The sequence below is a fragment of the Orycteropus afer genome, unplaced genomic scaffold (genome assembly GCF_000298275.1).
Source record: "Orycteropus afer afer isolate SDZICR_OR568_19922 unplaced genomic scaffold, OryAfe1.0 scaffold00099, whole genome shotgun sequence".
Taxonomy (NCBI): domain Eukaryota; kingdom Metazoa; phylum Chordata; class Mammalia; order Tubulidentata; family Orycteropodidae; genus Orycteropus; species Orycteropus afer.
In genome coordinates, this window is record NW_006921686.1 from 5522284 (window position 1) to 5533046 (window position 10763).

Consider the following 10763-nt stretch of genomic DNA (forward strand, 5'->3'; position numbering starts at 1 on the left):
TGGTACATTGCCCTTCTCTTCACCCAAATCAATATTTATCTCTATCTATCTAACAGCATTCCCTCCTCTTCCCTCCCACCCCTGGTAACCAACAAAGAAAATGTCCTCCAATATATAAACCTTTCCTTAACTTCATCTGGAATATTTTTAAACCATGAACCCACATAGTCAAGGAAAGGGCAAAAACCCTCACCCCTACCCCGCCGCAGGCCATTCAGCCCGCTCCAACTGGTTTATGGAGCCAGTTGACTTGATCTTTTTTTTAAAAAAAGATAACATTTAATTGTGTTTTGGTAAAAGCTAACACAGCAGATTAAGATTCCATTCAACAATTTCTACACAAGTTGTTCAGTGACATTGGTTACATTCTTCATAATACATGAACATTTTCATATTTCCTTGCTGGATGTTCTGTTTCTAGCGATCTGGTTTCCATGCCCTCTTAGTTTCTCATCTCTCTCTTTTTTTAAAAAAAGTAATTGTTGACCTTTTGGTTTCATACAGATGATTTTTTTTTAAAGATGTGTAGTACTCATAGGTGATATTCTTTATAGCTAAAAGGTGACCTCAGGATAGTTTCAGGTCAAGGCTTAAAGAATATTTTAGGGTAATAGTCTTTGGGAGTCCTCTAGTCTCCACTGGTCCAGTAATTAACAGATTTTTTAAAAGAATTTGAGATTCGGTTTCACATTTTTCTCCCATTCTTTCAGGATCCGTCTGTTGTGGCTTTGATCAGAATGATCAATATTAGTAGCCAGATGCTCTCTTGTTCTTCTGGTCTCAGGGTAAATGAGTCATGGTTTGTGTAGCTAGTCCTGTAGAGTAGTTTCTCCTCTCTGTCTTGGATTTCCTTCTCTTTGGTTCTGAATGAAGAGAGATCAATAGTGGTATCTTAGGTGGCTACTCACAAGCTTTTAAGACCTCAGACACTACTCACCAAACTAGGATGTAAAACATAGACTTTATGAAATATATTATCCCAGTTGACTGAGTTGTACCATGAGACTGTGGTCCAAAGCTTTGAAACCCAGATATGCCATCCTGTGAAGTGTTTGGTTCTGTCTAAGTATTAGTTGTAACTGTACCCCTATGGGTTTTATTATATATGTGAACATATATAGATAGATAGATGATAGATAGATAGATACATACACACATACATACATATAAGATAGATGTGAGTGTGTGTAGATACACACATGTACCACCCCTATGTACACACACATACACTTATTCATATACTTACTATGCATATACTTATTCTTACACCTCTATGTACCCACATTTTGAGTTCTCCTCATTATTCTTTATGGTTGCATATTATTCCATTGTATGTATGTACTATGTTTTGTTTAGCCATTCATCTGTTGATAAATACTTAGATTGTTTCTATCTTTTTGCTATTATGAATAGTACTGCAATGAACATAGGTGGGCATATGTTTGCTTGTGTCACTTCCATTAGATCTCTGAGGGTGATATTTTACCTAGGAGTGGGATTACTGGATCATAAGGTAGCTCTATTTCTACTTTTGTGAGGAAACACCATACTGTTTTCCATAGTGGTTACACCATTTTACAATCTCACCAGCAATGGCTAAGAATTCCAATTTCTTTTACATCCTCTCCAGCATTTGTTATCTGTTTCTTTATTTTTTCTTTAATCAGTGCCATTGTAAAAGAATGAGATGGTATCTCACTGTTTTGATTACTGTCTCTCTAATGGCTAATGATCCTGTACATCTTTTCGTGTCTTTGTTGGCCGCTTGAATTTCCTCTTTGGTGAAGTGTCTGCTTATGTCCTTTCCCCATTTTTAACTGAGTTGATTTTGTTGTTGTTGAGTTGTTGGAGTTTTCTCTATATTTTAGAGATTAGACCCCTACTGGAGGTGCTGTTCCTGAAGATTCTTCCCTGTCTATAGGTTGTCTTTTTACTCTTTGGACGAAGAATTTTGATGACCATAAGTATTTAATTTTATGGTCCCAGTTATCTAATTTGTCTTTTGCTATTCGTGTATTTGTGGTTGTAGATGATGATCTATTTTTTAAAAAACAATTAGATCTCATCGTTTTGTCCCTAAGTATCTTCTAAGAATTTTATAACTTTATCATTTAGGTTTTTGATCCATTTTGAGTTAGTTTCTGTGTATGGTGTGATGTATAGGTCCTGTTTCATTTTTCTGCAAGTGGATGTCCAATTTCGCCAGCACCATTTGTTAGATAAAGAGACTGTTTCTTTTCCATTGGATGGTCCCTGAACACTTGTCAAATGTCAGCTGCCCACGGATGGATGGATTTATTTCTGAGCTCTCAATTGTTTTCCAGTGGTCTATTTGTCTGCTGTAGCTGTATAGTATGTTTTAAGATTTGGGGGTGTAAGACCTGCTACTTTGTTTTTCAATATTGTGTTGGCTATTCCAGGCATCTTTCCTTTCTGTGTAAAGTTGATGATTAGTTTTTCTATTTCAGTCAAGAATGCTGTTGGAATTTGGACTGCATCTGATTATTGGGATCACATTATATATAAAGATCGCTTTGGGTTAGACCTTCCAATCCATGAACACAGAATGCCCTTCCGTTTGTGTAGCTCTCCTTTAGTCTCTCGTAAGACTGATGGCATGATGGTTAGCACTGCAAAAAGGACTTGGGGGCGCCATCCTCCTCTGACCCCTAACTTCACGAGAGGAAAACAGAGTCACCATCAACAGCCCAAGGCTTATTCCTATGAGGCCAGATATGGCACCACCTTCCAGGCTTTTTACCAGTTTTTACACCAACCGTCCCTCGCATGTCACTTACTACATCTCTGCTGGATTTGATCATTTGTTGCAGTGGCCACACAGAACTCACAGATAATCTTCATGATTATGGGGTTTATTAGGGAAGTAACAGATTACAATTCAGGTTCAGGAATGCTCTCAGGATATAATTCTTTGATCAGGACAGTCTCCCCTCTGCTGTGCCTTGAGGCACACCTCCCTGGCCCTTGGTCTCCTCTCAACCTGCCCTCTGCCCTGCTCTGGGAAGTGTTACAAAGCCCTCTTAGCTCTGCTTATAGGAACACCTACATGCACCTGGCTCTGTCAGCAAGCCTCCTGCCCAAAAACACTCAGTTTTTTTGCTCTCTGGGCCAGCAAGCCCACTACTCCATCTTGTGGCTGTTGGTTCCTCTGCTGTTGTCTTAGCTGGTCATCTCTGCCATCTCTCTACCAAGGAGGTCCAGAGCACAGATCACAGGTCCAAAGACACTCTCCATTCCACCTCCGGCTTTTCTCTCTTGATGACAGTGAGAAAACCCCACTTTTGCCTTTAGGAGGTGCAAAAACGGCAAGGAGGCCACATGTTCTGACCTCCTCTAATCTCACAAGAGGAAGACAGGATTACCAGCAGTAACCCAAGGCCTATTACTGCAAGGCCAAACATGCTGCCTCCCTCCAGCCCTTTCACCAACCTTTCCTCCCAAAGCACCCACCACCTCTCTCCTGGGTTTGATAATTCGCTGCGGTGGCCACACAGAACTCACAGATTACTGGGTTTATTAGGGAAGCACCAGGCTACAACTCAAGTTCAGGAAGAACACTCAGTCTCTCTCCCAGCCCACCATCCCTCAGCCAAGAGTCTCTCACAGTCTCTTTCCCAGCAGTGCTGGTCCCTCGGTGTCTCACTCAGCAATGCATGTCTCTCGCGTCTCTTTCCCAGCAGCACGTGTCTCTTTCAGGGGCGCATGTCTCTTTCAGCAGCACGTCTTCCTCCACCAGCAGTCAGAGAGAGTTCTGCTTCCAGGAGGCCTCCTTTTGAGCCCGGCAGGGTGGTCAAACTAGCCAGTCATAGCATCAGAACTCTAAGCACCTGAGAGAAAGTGGGCACCTCCCAGAACATTGTATTGTGCCACGCCCAACAGAAATACTCCACGTGGATAACATTTACAATCAGCTCCTCAGTTGCTCATTCCACCACTGAGTTTACAATGACTTATGGGTAGAAAAGCCATACTAAGTAATTTACTACACTGCAGGAGGGCTCACTGTAGGCTAGCTGAATGACAAAACTAACCAATCCCCACATTAGAGTTCTATCCACCTTTTTTGCATGGTACTACACCCACAAGGATTCCACATACCTTATTTACATTATTCACAAGCTGTCCAATCCCCTTGGTAGGTCACAAGCATCTTACATTTGCATAGTTTTACCCAGTCATCAGGTGGAAGTCAAAAAGACCATGGCTAACAGAGCATACCAAGTAATTCACTGCACCAAAAGCACTCTGCTAACTAAAAGGTCACTGGTTTGACTTCCAGTAAGATGGTGGAATAGGCAGACAAGCTACATAGACCCTCTTCAACAAAAGGTCAGTAGTTTGAACCCACCCGAGTTCCACAGGAGCAAATACCTGGCGACCTGCTCTAGGAAACCCAATGAAGAAGTTCTACTCTGTTATATACTGTAACTATGAGTCAGAATCTACTCAACGGCATGTAACAACAGTGTTTCATGAAACACTCTTTTATAAAAAGTATAGTTTTATATAAACTATAGTTTTAGGGTTTTCATGGTGTTTTTGACATTCCTACTTAGGTTTTTCCTAGGTATTTTACCATTTTGGGGATATTGTAAATGGTTTAGTTTTCTAGATTTCATTTCAGATTTCTCCCTGTTAGTGTAAATGAACTCAACTGATATTTGTGTTTAGATTTATACTCTTAAATGTTGCTGAATTCTTCTATTAGATCTAGAAGCTTTCTTTGGAATCTTTGGGATTCTCTTTATATAGAATCATGCCATCTGTGAATAGATATAGTTTTACTTCTTCCTTTCCAATTTGGATACCCTTCTTTCTCTTTCTTGCCTTACTGATCTGGCTAGGACTTCCACCACAATATTGAATAAGAGTGGTGATAATGGGCATCCTTGGCTTGTTTCTGTTTTCTAGGGGAAGGCTCTCAGTCTTTTTCCATTGAGAATAATTCTATTGAGGAGCTGTGGTGGCATAGTGCCTACGGTATTTGACTGCTAATCAGAAGGCTGGTGGTTCAGACCCACTAGACACTCCTCAAAGGAGGACTGGGCAATTTACTTCCATAGTGATATCACCTCCAAGGAGGGATCACTATGAGTCGGATCCGACTCGAGGGCAATGGTTTTTTTGGGTATAGATATTGAATGTTTCTTCTACGTAGTGTTGTAAAACATACCTAAATGTATGATAGAAATGAATATTGAGTGTTATAGATAACAGAGCATGTAACTCCACCTTCAGCTAATACTTGATTTGATGTGCTAAAAGGGGAACTAGGATCTGCTCAGAAGAAACACAAGCTTTTGTTTCAAGCCAGTAGCCCCATGTATAGAATATTGGGGGATTAGGTCAAAAACCTGAGTCTCAGTTTAGGAAATTTGCATTTGAAAAGAAATGCAGGCCCACTCAGAACTGCTGAAAGAACAGGATATTTGCATTTGAAAGAAGGACCTGCAGAATTAAAAAACAAAACACTTTTGCTGTTGAAATTTTGAGCATGTGGTTTGTCTGTGGGTGCATTGAGGCAGGAAAATTCAACACCCTTTAGAAGAATCCTCTTCTAGAACTGGAAGTTAAAGGGAGGGGGTGAGTAGACAGCCTGGTATACTCACTTGTGACCACCTGGCTCCCCTCAAGGAGTGGAAGTGGGGGAGTGCAATAATGAAGAGACAGCTGAGTTTGGATATGTGTTATTGGCACTTGTTGACCTAGCTCATAGTGGGGAGGGATGAGAGAGGGGTAGAAAGACTGGCTGTCTGAAGTGCAGGGAGTTGTGTGGAGTCCCAGACTCTTACAGATGGCCCATCGGGGCCAGGTATGAGAGAGAGAGAAGGGGCCCTCTGAGAAGTACTGAGAGGTGTGTCGATTCCTGAGCCTACACAGTTAACCATTGACCTAGCCCACAGGACCTAGTGATTAGCTGACCAGAACCTGACCAAATGAAGAGAAAGATGTTTGGCACTGTGGGCTGGTGTAGATTGCTGCAGTTTGGTAGCTTGCTCTGGATTTGCTTAAGGATGAAGATGCTCAAGTTCTTACTGGGACAGAAGATTCTTCAAAGATCAAGTAACGTGTCTCCTCAAAAGACTGGTTTGATAGGGTTAGGCAATTTAAGCATTGGCTATTGAAAATGAGGGAGATGAAGGCATGATGTGACTGGCTTCCATGCTTCCATGAGTGTGCTGGGACTCAAAATCATGGGGACAAGGGAGGATCTCCACTGAATAGTTTCCTCTTTTCCTGATGGGTCTGGGGAAGAGAGGGTGGGGGAAGATGCTGATAGGATTATATGATTCCGTTGTGAGTGTTAATTGTTAACAGCATTAAGTGTGATTGTAAAAACTATAATTGTAGAAGTAGTAACTATGAAAGAGTGGACTAAGGGAGAGGCACTCCTGGACTAGAGTACAGTGGCCAAACCTGAAGTCCCTCAAAGGTTTTGCTATACTGATACCTCATGAGGCTCAGAGCAAGAGAATAATCTTCTCTCACTTAAATTTTATCAGAGGCCAGAAAGGGTGAAGCCAAGACAAACTTTTGGAGAACCTGACCGGATCAGATGGATACCTGCAGAAGACCTGAATGGCTGGTACCTGAGTTACCTCATCCTGAGGACTCTTTGCCCTACTGAAGGACTAATTGTTAATGACTGTTTTGGACTGGTAAAATGATTGACAGTGAGAAGTTAATTCTTCAGTTATGAAAGTGCCAATGGCTAGAAGAGCCAGGGGGTGGCTTGCGGTGCAGTGAATTACTTAATATAGCCCTTCTGGCCATAGTCTTTTAATACTCCCACAAAAGATTGGGTGGGACTATGCAAATAAAGTGCTTGTGGCCCACCAATGGGATTTGATAACTTGCTAATAATACAGATAATGCATATGGCACCCTTGTGTGGGTGAGACCATGCAAATAAGGTGTATGGAACTCTAATGAGGAGATTGATCAGTTTTGCCATCCCACTAAGCTTGAAAGAGCCAATTCCAAAGCAGAGGGGGGACCTGACTACAACCAAGAAGAAGAGACAGGAGTGACTCTCATGCCTTGGACCTGGGATCTCTGTGCTGAGAACTTCCTCGACCCAGGAGGTAGAGAGACAGCTGGAACAACTTGCTGAGATGGTGAGAAGCAGTGGCAGAGAAGGGGCGGTGGCAGAAGCAGGAGACCTCCAGGGGACGATGCGTGGCTTTCAAACCCACAGAGCAAGAAACTGAGCACCTTCGGGCAGGAGGCTTGCTGGTGGAGTGGGGTGCCTGTTGACATTTGGTGGAGCTAGAGCTGAATGTGTTCGAGCCAAGGCTTCCTGGCAGAGTAGACTGCCTCTGGGTCCTACTTGGCAAAGCTAAAAGAGCTTTGTAACATTTGTCTGAGCAGGGTAGAGGCCATGGGGCTGAGAGGGTAGGGGTCAGAGAGAGGCATGCTTCTGAGCTCTGTGGAGAAGAGGCTGTCCTGATTGAAGATCTGTATCCTGAGTGGACCTGAACCTGAGTGGTAACCTGTTACTTCCCTAATAAACCTCGTCATGGTGAGTATTGTCTGTGAGTAATATGTGACCACTGCAACCAATTTTCAAACCCAGGAGCAAAGTAGGAAATGCTGTGGGAAGGACAGTTGGTGTCAGAATTGGTTAAAAAAAAAGTTAGAGTCATGTCTGACTTCTACATCATAGAAGTCAGCCTTGGTTTGTTGATGGCTGATAATGATTCTTCCTCCCCCTCAGGAAGTTAGAGGAGATCAGATAATGCCCTCACATCGTTTTTACAAACTTTTTTTTTTTTTTAAATCTGATTCTCTGATTCCTGATATACTCACTGGGCAGGTCCTTGGACTTTGTTAGGGTGGATGCCCTAATCTGTGTACATTATAATGTTTGTGGATTTATGAAGGGTTTGCAGTGAGGATACCATCAATATAGTGAATGACAAGTATCTCTGGGGGTTTGTTGGCCTTGTTGCAAGTCTAGCACCATCCATTGGTGGCATATTGCAGGGAATTGAGTATATCTGCAGAAGTACATTAAAGGTATAGAGTGTCTGGGAGTACAAACGGTTAACACACTCTGGTACTGATGGAATGGTTGGATGTTTGAGTCCACCTAAAGATGCCTCAGAGAAAAGGCTTGGCAGTCCATTTCTGAAAAGTCAGCCATTGAAAACCCCATGGAGCATTGTTCAACTCTGACACATGTGGGGTTACTATGACTCTGAGTCGACTTAATGACCGCTACTTAACTGGTAAGGCCATTCCACGTGCACACAAATTGGTCCTGATCTTTGTCCTACAAAAGGATGTATAAGAAGACATCAGACAGATCAGTAATAGGATATCGCACGTGGGCTGCCACCACCTTGGTGATGGCCGTAATACTGGGTACTGTGGGGGACAAGAGTGGTACCTCGCATTCAATCTGTGGGAGTCTACTGTCAGCCTCCAGGCTCCTGAGGCTTTTCTCACAGGCTATACTGGGGGGTAAAACTGCAACCTGGTAATTCTCAGCACTCCTGCCCATAGCAAGTCCTGAACCAACAGGGTAAAGTTCTTTTGTCCATCTAGAATGCTTATTGTTTTTGATGGATAACCCGACAGGGTTTGGGCAATTCAAGTAGGTGGCTGGAATTAATGCCTTGCATAGTGTGCCCTCTCAGGCAACAGTGCTATTCCATGCCACAAGTGGCCAAAATGTTAATACCTTTAGATCATTCAGGAGCTCTGGTGGCGTAGTGCCTAAGACATTGGACTGCTAACCAGAAGGCTGGTGGTTCAAACCCACCAGCCAATCCTGGGAAGGAAGGTTGGGCAACCTACTTCTGTAGAGATACCTCAGAAACCCAAGGAGGGGTTGCTATGAGTCAGATTCAACTCGATGGCAGTGAGTTTGGTTTGTTTGTTTGTTTTAATACATTCAGCAGTGGGAACCATGATCACCAGCACCGAAATGACCGGGAAGGCCACACCCACAAGCTCATGTACACCTGCTTCTCATGGGTCACCACAAACATCTCCAGATCCCCCAATACCACTAGCTTATCTTTACCCCCTGGGGGCCTGGGATTATTGTCAGTTAGGCATCTATATCTAAGAACCCCATGAAGATTTGGATCCCTACCTTTTTCCCTTCCAACCTAATGGGGACGTATGGCCACTGGACTCCAGGGGGACCCAGAGACCTTGGACTCACCCCTAATTATGACTATATTTTTTGGAAAGGAGCCAGGACAAGGTACAGAAGAGGGGGATCATTCTCCTTATCCAACTCCTGTGCTCACAGTTGGCCTTATCTCCATCACTGTCATGGTAGAAAACAAGGAATCCTAACAACCCGTGTGCTCCTCTTTGGGACTGAGTTCAGGGATTCAGAGCACTGCTGTGGAGGCTTCTGAATCTTGCCAGGCCCATGAGCCCTGCTCCTCTTGCTCCTTTATAGCTCAGACCAGGGCCCTAACCTCCAATTTTAAAGGACCCCTTCCACCCAGTACCCCTGACAGGGGTCTTCTGTAGTGATCCTATCAGTTTCTGCTTTGTCCCTCCTCTGTCTTAGCAACCAAAGCCACATTGCTCTTCAATACTATTTCCACCCCAAAGCAGGATGTTGTATTGGAGCTGTTTGGTCTACTGCCTCTCCCACCATCATTGCTGGGGACAACAGAAGGGACAGAGGTCTTCCATTGAGTATGCACTTGTCTCATGAAAGCCTTCAATGCCATCTGAGACAGGAATGGGTCATCCACATCCTCTCCTGGAGTGGGAGATCATGTAGTAGTTAATGACCTCATGGACAGCTACCAGTGGGTTTTACTCTTTGGGAAGTCCCTGGTGATTGGGAATATACCTCTCATGTTCCTGGCTACCCAAACTAAGAGTGGCATTGGCTTCCCTCTGTCCTAGTCCTGTTGGTTGTCCTGCTTAATGTGGGCAAAAATGCATTGCAGTGGTCAGCTTCCCCGGACTCTACCATTGGTGCAAGATGTATGGAATGCCCCTCCCTCAAATGGATGCAACATCCAAGCTGCTTGGGACTCTGGGGCTTTTGTCCATATTTATTCATCTCTGCATCATTCCCTGTTCATGGAATTGCTTAAGCATATCCAGTGCAAGATGGCAAAGGAAGGTTGTACATAAAGGATGAAGACTTAGTTCCCTTGATGACTTAAAGGCTACAGATTCAAACAAAGCTTTACTGGTTCCCTGAGTGATTCATCTGGTGGTGGCAGAAGGCTTCATTTAGAGAAACAGTTGTTGAGCTGGAGATCATGGGCATCATTCAGTGGGTCCATGAACTTGAGGAAGGAGCCCTGGTGGCACAGTGGTTAAGCACTTGGCTGCTAACTGAAAGGTCAGTGGTTTGAACCCATGAGCTGATCTGTGGGAGATAGATGTGGCTGGCTGCTTCTGTAAAGATTACAGGCTTGAAAACCATTATGAGGCAGTTCTACTCTGTGAGGTCATTATGAGTCGAAATTGTCGGCACATGACAACAACAATGTGAGAACTTGAGTGGGAAAAAAATTTACACTAGTCTAGTCTAACTGGAAATTAGCATTTCCTTCAATTGTGAATGAAGGCAATGAACCACAGTAGTATTCCTAGTACCTGTGACTTTGTCATCCATATAAATCATAGATCTTTTTATGCCATGTTATAGTTGGTGCTGATTTTCTTAAATATTGATTATGCTGATTCCTATTTTGAAATTACAGTAGTTAATTCATTCTTGGTATTTAATGTATTAATAAGGAAATATATGC